This window comes from Glycine max, chromosome 1 (genome assembly GCF_000004515.6).
Source record: "Glycine max cultivar Williams 82 chromosome 1, Glycine_max_v4.0, whole genome shotgun sequence".
NCBI lineage: Eukaryota > Viridiplantae > Streptophyta > Magnoliopsida > Fabales > Fabaceae > Glycine > Glycine max.
Genome location: NC_016088.4, coordinates 35,164,063 through 35,185,747, shown reverse-complemented (window position 1 = coordinate 35,185,747; position 21,685 = coordinate 35,164,063).

Here is a 21,685-nt window from a genome sequence, read left to right as displayed (position 1 = left end):
ACATTTCAAAACCTTATATTTTATTTCAAATAATAAAGTTTTGTTAAGATCTACTCATTCATATATAAAGTGAGTTGGATGATTAAAGAAAAAACAAATAAGAAAAAAAAGTTGCATATTTAATTTCCTCGGCTAGTAAAATTAATATTATAATAAATTAACATCTTTCTATAAAAAAATAAAAAAATATGTATATTATTAATTTTGTAAAACAAAATGATTTAAATAAAAAGGAATAGTTAAGTTAGCTTACTATCAACAAAAAATTGTATATTATAAAAAAATTGTAAAAAAAAAATCAATATATAAAAAACTAAAGTATAACGTTAATAACTTAATTTTTGACTTCTCGGTGTTTTTAAAATTGATAAATGAAATTTTCCGTTAACAAATCGATTAGAAAGATTCGAAAGAAACCTACCTTGAGAAGTAGAATAAAATGTGCAGAAACGTGAAAAATAAAATTAAAATTATAATATTTAGGTCAAAAAGAAAAGGCCACTGGTCTATGTTGTTCCCGCCGTACCGGGAAAGAAAAGTTTAATGTTTGGTTATGCTGTCCCAAGAGTTGGTCTAATTAATTTGCACGAAGTATACCTTACCTAATTCAAAATCGATTGTGACATGATACAGCAATGTCGACCGTTAGCTGTACCATTTTATTTTATTCCTACAAAATATAACAACGATAAATGTGGTACTCCAAAAACTATTAATTTGACTCTTGGGATCTCAAAAGGTCAGAGGTAACTCCGAAAACTATTCATGTGTGACGTAAAAGATATGTTAAGTAGGGTTATCAAGTACTACCTCCTTTTCATATTTTTATTTGTTTAGGGTTAATTCTATGGATTAAACAAATATTTAATAAATGTAAATTTAGACTAAAATCTTTATTTAATATCTCACTAATATTAATAAATTATAGGTTAAAATATGTTTATGTCTCTGAAAAATTCACTTTCTAACATGGTATCAGAGCGTATCCTAGATGAATTCCTATTTTTATCATGCTCTAGGCAGGAAGCCTTGAGCATGAGAGGAGGTGTGGTCACGTCTAGATAGAGGGATGTGTTGAAAGTTTCACATGACGAGTAGTTATGAGAAAAAATGGGACATATTGAAGTCTTACATCGAATGAAAATAATGTCTAGATAAGCCATATAAGTGAAGAGCAATCCTTACCTTACAAGTTGGTTTTATAGGGTTGAGTTAAGCTCATGAAAAAGTCACTTTCTGAGTTCTTGTCCGAGTACATCAACATGCTACATCTACTCCAATGATTTAAAATATCAGGGAACAAAAATGATTTTTTTTTATTAGGGAACAAATGCAAAACTCAGGGTATATATAATGGAGCACATACATATTTTAGCCTAAATTATATTACGAATGACTACTTATCTCATCTATAATAGCCAAGGGTGTAATTGAAAACAAAAAATAAGTAGACTTTGAAATTTTAAAACACCAATTATTTTGAGATAAAACAAGAAGGTTAAAATATGTAAAAGTACCAACAAGTTGTTGATACGAGTGGTACTAGACTCAATTTTCTTAAGCAAGGTCTCGGGTTTGAGTCTTATGGATGAAAAAATGTGGTTGGAAAAGAAGACTATTAAAAGTGGTCAGTCATGTTTCCTGATAGAGATTAGTCATCAATAAAACTTGTGGATACTCCACAACAATATCACGATGATCCAAAAAATAAATCTAAAACTAAAATATGAGAATGAGGCAATGGTAAAATTAACAAATTCTCCTTAAGTCAATTTTAGTTTATTAAAATCTGAGTTGCTTTCCTTCTCTTATTTCTTAGAACACATAAAAAAATCCTTTGACATGGTTTTTAATTGGCTTAATCAAGTTATGAATGACTTTACCAATTAGTTAATGGATGCTTGAATTATTTAAAATTGAGGGAGCCACTTTTGTTGCTACATATAAGTGTCACTGATTTTTAATTTGGTTCATTTTCATAAAATCTTATTAAATCAGTTTCTATACGTGTAAACATTACCAACTTGGTCCCCGTTAATCCCTTATGGATTCCTAATTTGATTCCTTTATTTGTAATACATTCTTGATCTAGTCCTTATAAATTAAGAATGCGCTGAAACTATAGGGACCAAATTAACAATAAGTAAGAAAGTTAACGATCAACATATAACAATAGAGATGGCCTTATAACGTCAACAAATATGTTCACAGACAATAAAGTTAGTGAGAGGGATTTGCATGTGCCTTTGCTTCAATTTGCAGATGATGCTTTGCTTATGGGAGACCCTAAGGAGAAAAAAATTCTTGGTTTGAAGACTATTCTGAGATGTTTTGAGATGGTGCCAAGTTTAAAGATCAACTTTCATAAGAGCAGGGTTTTTGGAGTTGGTGTTCCTGAAAATAGAATTAGAAGGGTGGCAACAATTCTAAATTGTCAAATTATGAAAATTCCTTTTTTTGTACCTTGGTTTGACTATGAGATCTAACTCGAGAAGAGTAGAGACATGGTATCCGGTGCTAGAAAAAATAGAGAAAATATTAACTTCTTGGAGGAGGAAACATTTGTCTTTTGGAGGGCACATTTTTCTTATTAAAGTTGTATTGTCTTCTATTCTGTTGTTTTTCCTATCTTTCTATAAATCCTGATAGCAACACAGTGCGGGACAACAACAACAATGTGGTGCAAGCCAATAGCAGGCCCAAGAGGATCACGAAGAAGCCCACTTACCTTCAGGATTTTGTGTAATTCATACTAGAACCTGTGTCAGCAGTTAGTTATAACCAACTTGGTTATTGCTCCCAATTCTGTTATGCTTTTTGTTATGCTTGGTTTTCCCCTGCGTTTTGTTTCCTTATGCAGCTGGCCTTAGTATGGTTAAGCTTATCCTCTTTTGTATCAGTATAAATACCACCATCAGATGAATAAAACAATAGAGAAAGCTTATCAATTATTCCAATAGTATAATTCATAGTAGCATAGATATAATTTACCTATCAACTTTGGTCCGACCTGCCTTTTATTTTGCTCCTCTACTCCTCTTCACCATGCCAGATCATAATGCCTGTCAAACTACTACAAATCATCTTGAGGAAGCCGTCAACCGATGGACCCAAGGCTAGAACTCCCTTGCACAAAACCACGCTCCCTTTTCTTAGGCCCAGATTGCCATGAACAACAAAATTTATTCCATTTTGGAACGATTGGCTGCCCTTTCCACGGCTTTGGCCTCATCGCTATCCCCTTTGCCTCCATCTCCACCTCATCCTTCCCCTACCAGCCTCACATGAAACTTGATGTGCCTCATTTTAACAGCCAAGATGCACTAGAATGGATATTCAAAATATCTCAATTCTTTGACTATCAGTGTGTCCCCGATAATGAAAGGCTCACTGTGGCCTCTTTTAACGTGGAAGGACCCACCCTCTGCTGGTATCAATGGATGTCCAAAAATGGCTTCCTAACTTCGTGGCCTGCTATGCTTCAAGTGTTGGAGTCCAGATTCGCTTTGTCGTATTATGACGATCCTCATGGTGCCTTGTTCAAACTGTAGCAATGAGGATCCGTTAATAATTACCTCATAGAGTTCAAAAAGTTTGCAAATCGCACTGTCATCCTGGCCCTTCCATTTATTCTCAGCTGCTTCATCTCTGGTTTGAACCTCAGGCTTCACCGGGAAGTACAAGCCCTTCAACTGCTAATGCTTCCTCAGGTTGTGGCATTGGAAAAGTTGCAAGAAGGCAAACTGACCGATCATTGTCACGCCGGACGCAGTCTTTCAGTTCAGCCTTACCAACCCCCTTCAGGCCAAATCTCATCCCCCTCCAAGTTGCTGATGAAATGTGTGTCGATTGAAGAAATGGCCGTATGCCACCACAAGGGCCTTTGTTATCATTGTAATGAAAATTGGATGGTGGGTCATCATTGTAAACCACACATTCAGCTTTTCATTGCTGATGGCGATGCTGATTCCGACCCCACACCCAACTCTGACTTCTCACTAGACTCTCAGGCGCTGTCTCCCTTCACCGGCGATACGCCTCAGTTGAGTCTAAATGCCATGTTGGGAATGCCCACTCTCGTGACCTTTTGCTTTTATGACCGTATCAACCACCATCGCGTTACGATTTTGGTCGATGGCGATAGTACCCACAATTTTGTGCAAAATAGGGTTGCCAAATTCCTTGACCTTCCTACCACTCTGATACCCACCTTTCGCGTCGTGGTTGGCTATGATGGGATACTCTATTGCACCAGTGTTTGCTCCCAGGTGCCACTCGTGATTCAGGGTCACACCTTTACTCCCAATTTGTACACCTTGACCCTGAACGGTGCCACCATCATCCTGGGCATACAATGGCTTACTCAACTAGGCCCTGTAACCACTAATTACACCACCCTCTCCATGTCTTTTTATCATTTGGGCCTTCCAACCCACTTTCACGTAGATGTCCCTTTCCACCCAGCCTCAGCCTAGGCCCAACAAGTAAAGTGTCTCTTACATACACAAAGCGTCTCAGTTCTTTTCCACATTTCTCCCTTACCCAACCCTGTCCACACCTTTTCCTTTTCGTCACCCTAAGCAAATCACCTTCACCGTCACCCATCACCAGTCTTCTTTCCCGTTTCCATAACCTTTTTCAGGAACCTACCTAATTACCACCCTAGTGCGCCATTACCCTTCACATTCACCTTCTTCCCAATTCCAAGCCCGTGAACGTTAGACCATAGCGTTACCTTCACTTCCAGAAAATTGAGCTTGAGAAACAAATTTCTACTATGTTGGATGCGAGCCTCATCTAGGTCAATCACAACCCTTTTTCCTCTTCGATGCTGTTGGTCAAGAAGAAGGACGAAAGTTGGAGATGTTGTGTTGACTATCGCACCCTGAATGCACTCCTTGTGAAGGACGGGTTCCCTATGCCAAAAATCGATGAACTATTAGATGAATTAGGGAATGCTTCATGGTTCACAAAGCTCGTCCTCCGACAAGGTTTCCATCAGATCTGAATGGCTAATGAAGACATTCCTAAAACAACATTCAGAAATCATTAGGGCCACTATCAGTATAAGGTGATGCCGTTGAGCCTCTGCAACGCGTCAGTCACTTTCTAGGCTACAATGAACGAAATTCTTAAGTTGTTCCTCTAAAAGTTTGTCGCAATATTTTTCGATGACATTCTCATTTATAGTATGTTCTTGGACTCCCACGTGACCCCATTTGGAGGCTATCTTCACCACTTTGTCCATAGAGCAATTCCTCTTATGAAAATTGAAGTGTTTATTTGCCAAAACTACTCTCCAGTATCTCGAACACATCGTGTTTGTCGCTAGCATAGCATAAGACCCGAAAAAGATTAGTGCCATGAGGAATTGGCCTTCTCCAGCATCCACGACGGAACTCCAAGGGTTCCTGGGCTTGACATGATTCTATTTTCATTTTATCTGCAAATATGCCTAAATCACCGAACCTTTGACTGTCCTCTTACGCAAGGACAACTTTCAGTGGTCTAGTGAGGCCCAATAGACCTTTGACAAACTGAAGCAAGCTATGACGGAAGCACCAATTTTGGCCTCCCCTGATTTTGGGCAGCCTTTCACATTGGAATCAGACATGTCCGGTTCGGTCATGGGCATGGTGCTTCTTTAGCATTCACAACCAATCACATTCTATAGCAAGCTTTTCTGTCCCTGCTTGCAACACACTTCCACATATGTTAGAGAACTCTATATTATTACTTCCGTAGTGCAGAAGTGGCAACAATACCTTCCAAACATCCTTTCATCATCATCACTAATCACAGAAGCCTAAAAGAACTTATGTCTCAAGTCATTCAGACTTCCAAACAACAAACGTACCTTTCCAAGTTATTGGGGTACGATTATTCCATACAATATTGCCTCGGCTCCGAAAATGTCACGACAAATGCTTTATCGCGGATTTCCCGCCCTGAGGGTCAATGTTTTTCTTTATCATAAACTAATTTTATTTTCCTGGAACAAATTCGTAAATCCCTTCTACATAGCACGGAGTTCCGTGACCTACTCCATAACATTCGTCATCACCCTGACACCCATTAGGCTTTACCATTAACAAAGACCTTATTTTCTTTTTTGGGAAGATTTGGCTATCATCAGATAATCCTTTCACGACTGCTCTGTTGGATGAATTCCACACCATTCCTCGGGTGGACACAAGGGTGTAGCGAAAACTCTCCACTGTCTTTAGTGATGGAAGCTTGCTTGTGGGGCTTCTATGGAGGCTGGATCTTTGAGCTTCAATGAGGTCCTTTAATGGTGATTTTCCACCCTCGAGATGCAGCAGAAGACAAAGGAGAAGAGGTAAGAGGCGGCGCCATCCACTAGGGAATAAGCCATGGAAGAAGGAGCTTCACCACTAAGATGAGCCTTGGATAAGAAGCTTGGAGAGGATGCTTCAATGGAGGAAAAGAAAGAGGGAGAGAAAGAGAGAGGGGGGAGAACTAAATTGAAGGAAGAAAAAGGGAGAGAAGTTGAACTTTGAGTTGTGTCTCACAAGACTCTCATTCATCAAAGTTACAACAAGTGTTATACATGTTTCTATTTATAGACTAGGTAGCTTCCTTGAGAAGCTTTCTTGAGAAAACTTCCTGGAGAAGCTTCTTTGAGAAAAATTCCTTGAGAAGCTAAAGCTTAGCTACACACACCCCTCTAATAACTAAGCTCACCTCCTTGAGAAGCTTCCTTAAAAAGATTCCTAAAGAAGCTAGAGCTTAGCTACACACACCTCTCTAATAGCTAAGCTCACCTCCTTAAGATGAGAAGCTAGAACTTTGCTACACACCCCCTATAATGGCTAAGCTCACCCCCATGACAAAATACATGAAAATACAAAAAAAGTCCCTACTACAAAGACTACTCAAAATGCCTCGAAATACAAGGCTAAAATCCTATACTACTAGAATGGCCAAAATACAAGGCCTAAACGAAGGAAAAAACCTATTCTAATATTTACAAAGATAAGCGGGCTCATACTTAGCCCATGGGCTCAAAATCTACCCTAAGGCTCATGAGAACCCTAGGGCCTTCCCTTGGATCTCTGGCCCAATCTACTTGGAGTCTTCTATCCAATGCCCTTGCGGGGTAGGATTGCATCATTCCCTCCACCTTGGAAAGGATTTGACCTCAAATCCCGAGGTTCTTCATACTCTGGGCTCCTTCCCTCAACACCTGTAAAAAGAACAAAAACATATGTATTAGTGGTGTTTGGTATGTTGAGGTAAGGTAAGGTCTGAAAACCCATTTCTTAGGCATCTTCCCATGAAGGAACATGGTTTCTCACCAACTCAATGAGTGGTGCTACAAGTATAGAAAAATATGGGACAAACCTTTTGTAAAAGTTTGTTAAATCATGGAAGCCCCAAATTTTTCTTATACTTGGTGGAGTGGGCCACTCAGGAATGACCTTTATTCTCTTAGGGTTCATGGGAACCCCTTGATCACTATTTGAAAAATTAAGAAAAGTAACGCAATAAAACATACCTTTTTCTGTATTTTCATATTGATTATTCCTACCAAAAAGTATGACAAACCTAAGGTGTCCCATATGAGTACCTAAGTTTGTATTGAAACTTAAAATAAGAACAAACCTACCTAATGAGTCCCTATGTACACACACCATGAAGATGTTAGGTGTACGAGTGATTTTACAAAAGAGGGTTGCACCACTCAAAACATTCATCATACCACCCATTTTAGGGACTTGGTGCCTAATAATACCTATTTTGGGCACCAACAAAGCCCAAGGATTTAAGCTCTTGCAAACCAAACCCTCATCCAACAACTTCTTTACTTGAGGAATAAACTCAAGCCTAACAGGTGTGGCAATGCTAGCAAGTGTCTTTTTACAAAAGAGAAAAAGTGGAGGTTGTCTAAGAGGGAAAGTTTCTTTAATGTTTTTCTTTATTGTAAAATGAGTTTCCTTCTTAGCTAACCTCTTGGAGGAAACACTTACCTCCTTACACTTCTCTTTAACCACTAATGGTTGTCCTTCTTCTTGGGGGTAGATTTCTTCACTAGGTTCTTCCCCTTTTGCTTCTTCATTTTCACTAGAGGAAGGTGAAGTAGTAGCCTTATCTTGGCTACTATAAATGTCTTGGCCCCTCATAATCATGGTTTTTGTGGTGGGGCATTGAGAAGTAATGTGTCCTCTTCCAAGACATTTAAAGCGCTTTATAGAGCTAGTTTTCTCTTGCATACTAGCCTTAGGGGCTTGCTTTTCTATTGTCTTCCCTTTATCATCTTTGGGCTTAGAAGGTGTCACCCCTAAGATGCCTTGACCTTGGTCTTTCTTTGGATAAATGTGAGAGCCATAAGATTTTGATGTAGGCTTCTTTTTAAGTTGTTGCTCTACCCTTATTTACCAAACTAAGTTAGCCTCTACATTGTCCTTCCCATGGAAGTATGGGAGGTTAATGTTAGCCTCTTGAGGCTTTCTTTCCTTTTCTCTTCTATGGGATTGAGGTCTAAGATGTGACCTATGCCTTCCTTCGTAATAGTCACGAAGTTCTTCACTTAGGCTCTTGCAAGAGTTATGACTACTATAGGAGGCATGTTTTTCTCTTTTCATTTCTTTCATTATTTTTCTTCTTTCTTCCTCTCTTATTTTCTTTCTTTCATCTTGACTTATTTCTTCCACTCTTTTTTTTCCTTTTTCTTTTCTCTCTTGTTTTTCTTTCCATAACTTGAGGGAACTCAACTCATATAAGATTCTAGATAAAAGGTCTTTATGACTAGTACCCTCGCCATTAACACTAGATGAATTATGACTCATGTTGGTTCCTAAGTTGTGGTTCTTTCTTGTTGGAGGTTTGAAAACAAAAGGTAAAAGAAACTATGGTTGAAACTAGCCAAAATAAACACTAAAAGAGGTGTGAAAGATAAGGTAAAAAAACTAATTGGTAAAAGGCAAGCTATCTAGGCGGTTTGACAATGGAAGGTAAAGGAAATAAGCTATGAAAGTAAGCAAGAAATGTAAACTAGGTGAATCCTAGGAGTGTTTGGATGACCACATTCAAGGTTCCCAACAAAACACTCACTATCCTAAGGAAAAATTGCCTAAAATTATTACACACAAATGGAAGTAGGGTGGGTGACCTGTTGGAGGCTCCCAACTTACTTCCAATGAAAGGCCTTTTTGTTACAAAATTTGAAAGCAATGAAAGTACGTAAATTGTCAATTATAAAATTACAAAAAGGTCCTCAATTTTGGTGGTTGTTCTCTCTTTGGTGATTCACTCAATTTGGAGTGCTTCTTAGTCCAATAGCTCTTAAGGTGGTTGGCCCTTTGCTTCTTGACTCAAATTCTTCAAGAGATGGCACCAATCCTCCTTTCCAATTCCCTATATGGCAACTCACAAACAAGGAAACAAAGAGACAAGCAATAATCAAAGACAAAAAAAATGAAATGAAAGTTAACCAATGGAGTTTTAACAAGACAATTTTTCAAGGATTATTCAACAATTAAAGCAATGAAAAGGACATAGAAGCAAGCTAGGACTCAAAGAGAAACTTAGAATGGCTCTAGAGTAGAGTAAAAAAACTGAAAAAAAAGACTCAACAAACCTCTAGCTTTGGCACTTGTCTTCACACTAATCTTCAATTGAAATTTCCAATTATAGAATAAATTTTGAGCCAAATCAACAGGCACACTTCCCTTTCACCTTTTTTTTTCTGGATAATGATTTTCCTGCCAACTTGTGTGATTTTTCGTATTTTTTCCTTTTATCCAAATCACTTGTTTCTTTTTTTCTAACTTTTTTCCAGATGTCTAGAAAATTCAGGAAAAATTTCAGCTCAAAATTCGAAGTAACCAATTCTCAGTAAGTTTTACAAGTTTGTATGTCCAAGCTGCCAGCACCAGCGATTTGTTTTTTTAAGCATGGTATATTGATGGCATTGGGCTTACTTTCAACCTTCCTATGTATGTTGAACTCACTAGGATTGTTTACCACAGTTTTAGGAGTTCAATATTCACTTAGGATCAACATTTCAGCCAACAATTCAATCACCAAAACTCAAATTCACAATAGACACAATCATAAGGAAACCTAAAAGTTCAAGAAAAGGTTCACAATCAAAGACTCTCTAAGAATTTTGCATGAACATGTTAAGGACTAATTAACATGAAAGATTTGACTCAAATCAAGTAATAGGATAAAATAGTTTCATACACTCATGAACAAATGAGTTAGACAAAGAAACAAGAAAATAAAATTCAGCACAACATAAGAAATCTTATGTGACAAGTTTCATGACTAGACATGACTTCTATGACAAAACTACAATAGGTGAACAAGTCACTCTAGATTTTTGAGGTTTTCTTATACTTTAATATTTTTGTAAGAATTTTATGGTTTCGGTTTCAGCCACAAAAAATAACAAGACAAAAACTCAAAGGAACCTAAACTCAACACAATTCATGGTTCAAGAACAAGAACAAGAAATTTGAACCATAGAAAAATCAAATCTAGCTTCTATAGCAAGTTTAATCGGTGGAAACTCTAAAGAATCATGTTAACAACATTTAGAACAAGACATGTGAGGAGATACATGGAGAAAAATGAAGAAACAACAATGGAAGAGAAGGTAAAGCAAAAAAATTAATGGAGGTTTAAGGAGCACCTACTTGAAGCTCTTGTGCTCTGATACCACTTGATGGAAGCTTGCTTGTGGGGCTTCTATGGAGGCTGGATCTTTGAGCTTCAATGAGGTCCTTTAATGGTGATTTTCCACCCTCGAGATGCAGCGGAAGACAAAAGAGAAGAGGTAAGAGGCGGCGCCATCCACTAGGGAATAAGCCATGGAAGAAGGAGCTTCACCACTAAGATGAGCCTTGGATAAGAAGCTTGGAGAGGATGCTTCAATGGAGGAAAAGAAAGAGGGAGAGAAAGAGAGAGGGGGGTGCACTAAATTGAAGGAAGAAAAAGGGAGAGAAGTTGAACTTTGAGTTGTGTCTCACAAGACTCTCATTCATCAAAGTTACAACAAGTGTTACACATGTTTCTATTTATAGACTAGGTAGCTTCCTTGAGAAGCTTTCATGAGAAAACTTACTGGAGAAGCTTCTTTGAGAAAACTTCCTTGAGAAGCTAAAGCTTAGCTACACACACCCCTCTAATAACTAAGCTCACCTCCTTGAGAAGCTTCCTTAAAAAGATTCCTAAAGAAGCTAGAGCTTAGCTACACACACCTCTCTAATAGCTAAGCTCACCTCCTTGAGATGAGAAGCTAGAACTTTGCTACACACCCCCTATAATAGCTAAGCTCACCCCTATGACAAAATACATGAAAATAAAAAAAAAGTCCCTACTACAAAGACTACTCAAAATGCCTCGAAATACAAGGCTAAAATCCTATACTACTAGAATGGCCAAAATACAAGGCCTAAACGAAGGAAAAAACCTATTCTAATATTTACAAAGATAAGCGGGCTCATACTTAGCCCATGGGCTCAAAATCTACCCTAAGGCTCATGAGAACCCTAGGGCCTTCCCTTGGATCTCTGGCCCAATCTACTTGGAGTCTTCTATCCAATGCCCTTGCGGGGTAGGATTGTATCATTTAGGAGGATTTTTTTTGGAATGTTATGTGAAAGGACATGCGTCGCCATGTCTCCCTATGCTTTGTTTGTCGATAAATGAAATATGAGACCAAGAAGCCCACCGACTTACTTCAACCTCTTCCAACACCGTCATTGGTATGGGAAGACCTTTCATTAGAATTCATCAACAACCTTCCCCAATCACACGGTTTCACCACCATCTTGGTGGTTGTGGATAGATATTCCAAGGGGGCTCATTTTGGTGCCTTGCCGCCGAAATATATATCCTATAGAGTTATCTTGTTGTTCTTAGACATGGTTTGTAAGCTCCATGGATTCCTACGCAGCACCGTGTAAGATCAAGATCCATTGTTCATAAGTAAGTCCTGGCAAGAACATTTTCACCTGAGAATGAGTACGTCGTATCACCCTGAATCCAACGACAAATCTCTCTTCTAGGCACCAGAGACACCAGGTTTTATCAGCGCCTAATAAGAGCAATACAAGGCGGTGAAATTATTCTCTAGTGAAGATAGGTTACTTGTATTTCTCATTCACAAATCCTTCTTTGTTTATGCTGCTCACTCTCAGTTTGGTCTTACTGCTGTTTCATTTTGTTACTAAAAATGGAGGAGGAAAGTTAGTACCCAATGCTTGGCAATCCTTGGTAGAGAGTATTCATGATTTCGTGCCGAACCTGGTAAACGAACAAATAGTCAGAAATGTGAAGCAAAGGTTTTTCCCTTGCATCTCAGTCACTTTTACTTTTTTGTTATTTTGTAATCCCTAGGGTATGATACCTTATAGCTTCACAGTTACAAGTCATTTTCTCATTACCTTGGGTCTCTCATTTTCTATTTTTATAAAAGAGGTCATGAATCGGGTGCTTGAACAATATCTGCATTCTTTTGTCCATGACAAACCCTCGCAATGGTCTACTTTATTAACCCTTGCGGAGTGGTCATATAATACAGTCGTGCACTCAACCACTGGGTTGTCATCATTCAAGGTCATTTACGGTAAACCTCCTCCATTGATTCTGCAGTACTTGCACAACTCATCCCCAGTCGAGGCAGCTGATTCTCTTTTAACCACATAGTCACAAATGCATTCCACGTTGCAATGATGCTTGGCCAAAGCTCAGATTGCAATGAAGCAATTCGTCGACTCCCACCGTCGCGACGTGTCGTACTCAGTGGGCGATTGGGTCTATGTCTTCCTTTGACCTTATCGACAAGTGTCTCTCAGACCAACATATACTAAGTTTTCAAAGCATTTCTACGGCCCTTTCAAGATCCTAGAACGCATCGGGCCCGTTGCATATCGCTTGCAGTTACCAGATTCTTCTAGAATCCACCCGTTGCGTATCGCTTGCAGTTACCAGATTCTTTAGGGTGGTGGAAGGATGTTCATTTTGTGTGAAAGTCTAGGGATATAAATAATTGGTTCTAGAATAATGTGTCTAATGAGGTGGGAAGAGGTGATAACACTAAGTTTTGGGAGGCAATTTGGGTCACAAATTTGCCATTGGAGGATACAAAAAATTATATTTTGTCTCTTTACAACAACAATAGGCTATCACTTGAGGTTGGGAATCGAGTAATAATAATTGGGTGTTGAATCTGTCATGGAGGATGACTCTTTTTTGTGTGAGAATCAGAGATGTTTAGCAATCCTTTGGATGAAATTACAAATTTTGTGCCTAGACTAGCCATTGTTGATTCATGGAAGTGGAAAGAGGGAATGTCAACAAAATTTTCTATAGGGAAGCATACATTACAATGTGGGTTTGGGAGACTTCACGAGATTCACATTTTTTTTAAATAGATTTAGTTTCTTCTAATTCTAAATTTTGTGCTCTTGCATGGAGGATATCTATTAACTAACTTCCTACTAGGGGTAGGAATAGGAATGTACAACTTATTTCTAATGACTAAGAAACTTGTGTTCTTTGTAATAATTATACAGAGATTGCACCTCACCTATTTTTTTTGTGTAAATTTGCAATAGAGATATGGAACCTATGCTGTTCATGGTTAGGGAGCCAAATGGTCTTGCAGAATTGCACTGAGAGAAATTTCTAGCAGCATGGTGGGTTGGTAACAAGGAGGAAAGAAAAAAAGGTGGGTGAGGGTGGTGGGGGGGGGGGGGGTGGAGGTGGGGGTGCTTTGTTTTATGCTTTATCTAGACTCATCGAAATGATGTAATTTTCAACAATGTGGAGAAGGACACTGAATAAGTTTTTGATATGGTAAATCTTAAGTCATGGATTTGGGTTAAAGCTAAGCTTCAAGAGTTTCATATCTCTCTACAACTGGTCTTTACACTTGGATTTAGTCTTGAACCAGCTTTGAATTTATATCTTTGCAATTGTTCTTATGATCTACTTGCAGAAGCCTGGTGTTTTGTAGCATATTGTTTATTACACATTATGTGATGTACAAGTTGTTTGGATGGTATCAACTTATGGTTAAGTAGTTTGTTAGTTGGTTCCTAGAAGTTGATCTAACATCTATAAATCTTATGGGTCACTTGTTTCTTTTGGTAGTCAAAACCTAGCTTGTAAAGTCATATGTTTGTGTTTTGATGTCTGTTTCATCTGTGAATAAAAAGGTTGTAATAACAAAGGAAAGGGAATCAATATGTGGTGGGGCTATTATTTTCTATTATGCTACTATGTATCTCTTGGTGGCTTTGTTGGACACATCTTATGTTCCAATAGACATTAATAATTTTCTTGGCTTTTATATATATATATATATATATATATATATAACAATAGAGATAAAATTGTAACACTTGCACTTTTAAGGACCGATTATATAAGTTTTTCGTATAGGATCAAATTGAGAATTTGTGACACCCTAATTTAGAGCTCATTATACTCATACAATTAACACAAACTCTTGTATACATCTCTTTGTTTAATAAATTGATTCTTTTTATATAATACAAAAAATATGTTGTTCATTACTCACATCACTTGTATACTTTTGGCACATGTTGAGAGAAAATATCTTTCAATGTCATCTTATAAATCCATTATCAAAATGGAAAATAGTTCACATATCGAATAAATTCATAAAGACATAAATAAATTTTAACAATACATCCCAACGACTGAAATAAACATGAAAGACAACATCATATAGATATAAACCACTGACCCCAATGGTCATAATATTAAAAGTGAAAACAACGTCAACAGTAAGGAAAGATAGCATTTATAGTCCAATAAGAGTAAAAAGTAGCAAAAGGTATTGATGATAGTAGATACAAAATTTGAATCCTTGATTATCTATATCAAAATACAAAGAAAAATAAAAACTTAGGACTCAGAATAGTCACCCACATACAATATACTCGTGTATAACTGTACTCTTAAACCCAAAATTTTCATAAGAAGAATCCTCAGATGAATCTTCCTTAGTATGATCATCCTCTAGAGCACCACAAAAGCGCAAAATAGGAGAAGAAACAAGAGCCATAATCTTTGCATACTCATTACCAGAGATCTCAATGTCTCTAAGAAAAACTCAAAGGATGAATGTGAAGGTGAAGAGGGAGGTGTGTTGGTAGCATGGTGGTAACTAGGAGCACGTTTCTCTGTCGAATGCACAAACAGAGCAAGGTAGATTGGGCGTGTAAATGGTCCATACTCAGCTGTCATGTACCCAAACTGAACCCATTCTACAAAAGAGTCATCCCTGTTGTAAAAGTCATGGATCTAGACTTCGTTAATCATGTTGACCATTATCTAAATCATCGATGGTTGATGCTCGTCCATTAGTATATGAAAAAAAGGTGTATGAAGTGAGTCCCTTTGTTGAATGTGTGTATCATAATGAAGGCACATCTGGAGGCAAATGATCTCTGGGGAGTTGTTGAGGAAGACTACGAAGTTCTTCCTTTACCAACCAGTCCAACAATGGCTCAAATAAAAAATCAAAAGGAGAGGAAAGCAAGAAAGTCAAAGGCAAGAGCTTCTTTATTTGCTGCTGTCTCAAAAGAAATTTTCACTAGAATAATTACCATCAAATCAGCATATGAAATCTGGAGTTTCCTCAAGAATGAATATGAAGGAGATGAAAGGATTAAGGGAATGCAAGCCCTGAATCTGGTTAGAGAATTTGAGATGCAGAAAATGAAGGAGTTCGAAACAATTAAAGAGTATGCTAACAAGCTTCTTAGCATTGCCAACAAAGTAAGATTGCTTGGTTCTGAATTTTCCGATTCAAGAATAGTTGAAAAAATATTGGTGATTGTCCCTGAAAGATTTGAGGCTACTATTACATCCTTGGAGAATACTAAGGATCTGTCAAAACTTACCTTGGCAGAACTTGTAAATGCTTTGCAAGCCCAAGAGCAAAGAAGAAGAATGAGGGCTGATGATTCTGTGGAAGGAGCATTGCAAGCTAAATTGCAAATTAACCAAGGAGAGAAAAGCAAGTGGAAGAAATACAAGAAGATGAATTTCAACACACAAAAAGCAGCGGCTATCACTAGCAACAAAAGTGGAGACAACAACAAAGGATTTCCTCCTTGCAAGCACTGTGGCAGAATGGTTCATCCTCCTTTCAAATGTTGGAGAAGACCCGATGTTAAGTGTGAAAAGTGCAACAAGTTGGGGCATCATGTGAGAATTTGCAAAAGCAATCTTCAACAAAAGAATGAGGCTCAAGTTGCAGATCAACAAGAGGAAGAAGAGAAATTGTGTGTAGCAACTTGTTTTACAAGCAGTAGCTCAACTGAATGTTGGCTAGTGGATAGTGGTTGTACCAACCACATTACCCATGATCAAGAGCTTTTCAGAAAGTTAGACAGATCACAAGTATCAAAAGTTAGAATCGGAAATGGTGATCTTATCACTATTGAAGGAAAGGGAACTGTAGCCATTGAAAGTTTCACAGGTATAAAATTAATTTATGATGTTTTGTATGTACCTGAGATTGATCAAAACTTGCTAAGTGTGGGACAATTGGTTGAGAAGGGGTTTAAAGTCATCTTTGAAAATAAGCACTGTTTGATTAAAGATGTCAATGACAAGGAAATTTTCAGTATCAAAATGAGAGGTAAAAGTTTCTCATTTGACCCACTGAAGAAGGAGCAAGCAGCCTATCCAGCTACTGTAAACAGTACAAAGGCTTGGCACAAAAGGTTAGGCCATTTTCATCATGCAGCTGTGCTAAACATGCAACGAAAAGAGTTGGTTCATGGCTTACCTCACTTAGATTCTAAATTACCAAGCTGTGAAGCATGTCAATATGGCAAGCAAGCAAGATTACCCTTCAAACAATCAACCTGGAGAGCAATAGAGAAGCTGCAGTTGGTTCACACAGATTTGGCCGGACCTCAAAGGACTGCTTTGCTTAAAGAGAGTAAATATTACATCATTTTTATAGATGATTTCACCAGAATGTGCTGGATTTATTTTCTCAAGTCTAAATCAGAGGTTACAGGTGTATTTTTGAGATTTAAGAAGTGAATTGAAAAGCAAAGTGGTTGCATGATTCAAGCTTTGAGGTCTGATAATGGCAAAGAGTATACTTCTGCACAATTCACCATGTTTTGTGAGGAAGCAGGCATTGAGCATCAATTAACAGCTCCTTACACCCCTTAACAAAATGGGGTTAGTGAAAGAAAAAATCGGACAATAATGGAAATGGTCAGATGTATGCTTCATGAGAAAGGGTTACCTAAGGAATATTGGGCAGAAGCTGCAAACACTGCAGTATTCTTGCTAAATCGACTTCCTACCAAAGCAGTAAACGGGAAGACTCCTTTTTAGACTTGGTATGGTTATAAACATTCCTTGAAAAATTTTAAAGTATTTGGATGCTTGTGTTTTACTTATGTGCCAAAGATTAAGAGAGACAAGCTAGACAAAAAAGCTGAACCTGGTATCTTTGTGGGATATAGTTCAGTATCTAAAGCTTATAGAGTTTTCCATCCTCATACAAGGAAAATTCAGATAAGCAGGGATGTGTACTTCATGGAGAATGAGAAATGGAGCTGGAATGATACTGAAAAGATGCCGATAGCTGACCCTTTGCAAAATCAAGATAAGTTAATTGATGATGCACCCGTGAGAGGCACTAGATTGCTCTCAGATGTTTATGAAAGATGCAATGTAGCAGTTCTAGAACTTGTAGGATATTGGGATGCAAAGGAGGATCCAAAATGGAGTGCTGCAATGCAGGAGGAGCTAGTCATGATTGATAAAAATTAGACTTGGGAACTCGTTGAAAGGCCTGAACACAAAAAAGTCATAGGTGTGAAGTGGGTGTTTAGAACAAAGCTGAATGCAAATGGATCAATCAACAAACATAAAGCAAGGTTAGTAGTAAAGGGGTATGCTCAAATTTTTGGAGTAGATTTCTTTGATACTTTTGCCCCAGTTGCAAGGCAGGATACCATTAGGATGTTGCTAGCTATTACAGCATAGAAGGGATGGAAAATCTATCAACTTGATGTCAAGTCAGCTTTCTTAAATGGATTTCTGGAGGAAGAAATCTATGTTGAGCAACCTGAAGGTTTCCTTGTGAAAGGACATGAGGACAAAGTCTATCTATTAAAGAAGGCTTTGTATGGTTTGAAACAGGACCCAAGAGCCTGGTACAACAGGATTGATGAGTACTTATCAAAACTAGGCTTTGTTAAAAGTCTTAGTGAATCCACTTTATACATCAAAGGTGATCAAGCTAACTTCATTGTGATCTCTTTGTATGTTGATGATCTCTTAGTCACTGGCAGCAATGTTGAACTTATTCAGCAGTTCAAGGATGATATGATGCAAGTCTTTAAGATGACAAACCTAGGAGAAATGTCCTATTTCCTTGGTATAGAGGTTAAGCAGAATGAAGGTGAATTTATAGCAGCCACAACAGTTGTTAATCAAGCCTTATGGCTAAGGAAAATGCTAAATGATTTGCACTTGGAGCAAGATACAACTACTGAAGTAATGGTGGACAACCAGGCAGCCATAGTCATCTCTAAAAATCCAGTTTTTCATGGAAAAACAAAGCATTTTAACATCAAATTATTTTTTCTTAGAGATGTACGTAGGGATGGTGCAGTGTGCTTGAAGTACTACAAGACTGAAGACCAGTTGTCAGATATCTTCACCAAAGCTCTTCCAAGAAGCAGATTTGAGTTACTGAGAGAAAAACTTGGACTTACCAACCACTGATACAAGGAGGAGTGTTGAATGTGTGTATCAGCAATTGCCTATCATGAGTGCTTAGGACTGTTTATTTTCAGTTACAATTGTTTTTATGATTCCTTTCAGTTACAATAGCTATTATGTTAGTGGTTATTGTTTAGGAAGTCAATTATTGTTTTTATAATTTCGTTCAGTTACAAAAAATCTCTATTTAAACATATTATTATTCAATAAAATATGTGCATTCATCTCCCTTCATTCTATGAGTTAAGTTTTTTTCCAACACCCTCACTTCTTCTAAAACCACAAACAAGACGACCTTATGGTCACACAACAACTTACTAACCATGGTGATGTGGTTCTCTACCATCTCCATTCTTATCCCTAATAAGTTTTGTTCACTAATAACTTATCTCAACACATTTCAAATCCTCTACCACTGAAACTTGAAGAACTCAATGGTCTTACAAAATTTTAAGTTGGATGACTATTGAGAGTACACCCTTATCATGGTACAATAACAAGGCTCTCAACAACACAATTATGTCTCGCATTTTTTCAGGGTTGCCAAGTCGGCAGTATGACTCATGGTCACAACTTAGTGTCATACTCCCTAAGACATCGTAGGCCAACGATCATTCTCTAGGTACCAATGATTCTCCTCACCAAGATCGTCCTTTACATGTCTATGTGAGATTCCTCTATCAATGGCACTAGATGGCGGTTAGTCAACGACATGGACACGAGGACACACCTTTGACTCCACAACATAATAATTGAAGAATCAACATCTTCACGACCCTAGGTGATCATTCTAACCCCATTATCCATAATTTATTTCATTGATCACAGAAGGAACCTCCCACACAACCAATGCCATGCTTGCTTTCCTAGCTACTTGTCATAATTCTTTGTATTCCTCAAAATGTGTGTTGTCCAACGCCACATACACGCTTCATCCATGATGATCTCTCCACCATAAAGGAGGAGAAGGGCACTCCTTATTCCTTCTTAATTCACAATCATTTGTGAACTCTCACATATCACATCACAATACACCAGGAAAGTGCATGACAAACCACTAAGCTCATGTGGGTTCAGGATTTCCATCCTTTTATTAAGTTTTATGTCTCATCCTCTCCGGTCTTTTGATGAGTTTTTAGTCTTTGGTCTCCAATTTCAAGCAAAGGTCCTAAGGCTTGATCTACGTCCACTTGATAGTATCCGCCATGTGCATACTAAGTCCATAATTATATTATTCACACTCTTGTTAAGTGTTAATTCACTATAATCCACAACAAACATTATTACTCACTAGAACAAGGTTCTAGTCTTACAAATTGACTCACACTAGAGTCCACTTATCCCATCACAAGGATCCTATGATCCTCATCACAATTTCAACACATCATCAATACAACTTCACACCATACATTTCGAGTTCCAACGCACATTTGCCCAAAGATCAGATTCCTCTCTATCTCTAATTCAATCAATAACAATTCAATATATAACAAATAGGTAATTCAAGAGAATTAAACCACAATTAATTCAATAATTAAACAACAAGCTATGAGGGTCTCCTTTTGGGTAGAATCACTCGTTCAGGCTCCATAAGTTAAAATAATACCCACAAAGTAATTAATTTAACCTGATCTCATTATTAGACATATGATGGAAGGTATACCTTAAACATTATTTGACCTATCAAATCAACTATTATGACATAGAAATTTGCAGAAATACCATTCATCATACATATTTCAACGTATAAATTTAGTAACCCAAATTTCATCACCAAAGTATTATTTTTAATTTCAATTCCTTTGCTGGATTATCTCTGTAAAACAGGGTCTGATAATTTTGAAAATAAGTAAACCACCTTTGAAATTGGAGATATTTTACGAAAGATCATCCTTAACATCATAACTGTCACATATAATTTTTCTAAGATTTAATACACACTACAAGTACCATTTTTTTATAATTAATTGTCCTTATTGACAGAAAACAAAGTTAACGCTAGAAATTTAAAATTAATTTTAAATCAAATTTATCTTTAACATCATAAATATCACATATAATTTTTCTAATATTTAATATACACTACAAGTACCATCTTTATAATTAATCGTCCTTATTGACAGAAAACAAAGTTCACACCAGAAATTTAAAATTAATTATAAATCAAAATTTAAATTCTAATAAACTTTTTGGGTGTTCTACAGGGTCATTCTCACAACATATAATTTTGCTAACATTTATTTCTTGCAAAAACTAATTTTCCTTTTAGAATTACGTTACGGAAAAGAAAATAGAGAATCCAACAGTTATTCAAATTAAAATATTAAAATGGCTTAGAAACTTCTATGAAAAATTACAGACATCACCAATGATATATATAATGGATTTGTGGTTCTAGTCCTAAAAATACATCACTTAAACAATTTATTAAGCCAAAACATCTCCAGGACAGATTTAGAATTTCACGAAATTAATTCCGTTAAAAATAGTAAGAAGTGCTAAAAAAAATTTGATTTTTTTTTTTATGAATCCAGAGGCATAAATAACTTGATAATGATCCCATTTCTCAAATCAAGGTCATGAAAATAATTAATAAAAATCAAGAATAGTGGCTACACATGAACATAATAAGAGCAATTTCAAGTAGTGAAGAGCCTACAAGGCCTCCAACGCATCATTAATGGAGAAAAAGTCCATAAAACAACACAAAGGCTAAAGGCTAAAGGCAATAGAATAACCCCTCTATAACTTAGACGAGTTATGCTCAAAAGGTTGTGAGAAACAATGCAGGTTAGTTGCTAAAGGTTACTCACAACATGAAGGTATAGACTATACTAAAACTTATGCACCTATTGCTTGTCTTGAGGCAATAAACATTTTACTATCATTTGTTGCATATAGCAAGATGAAGCTATACCAA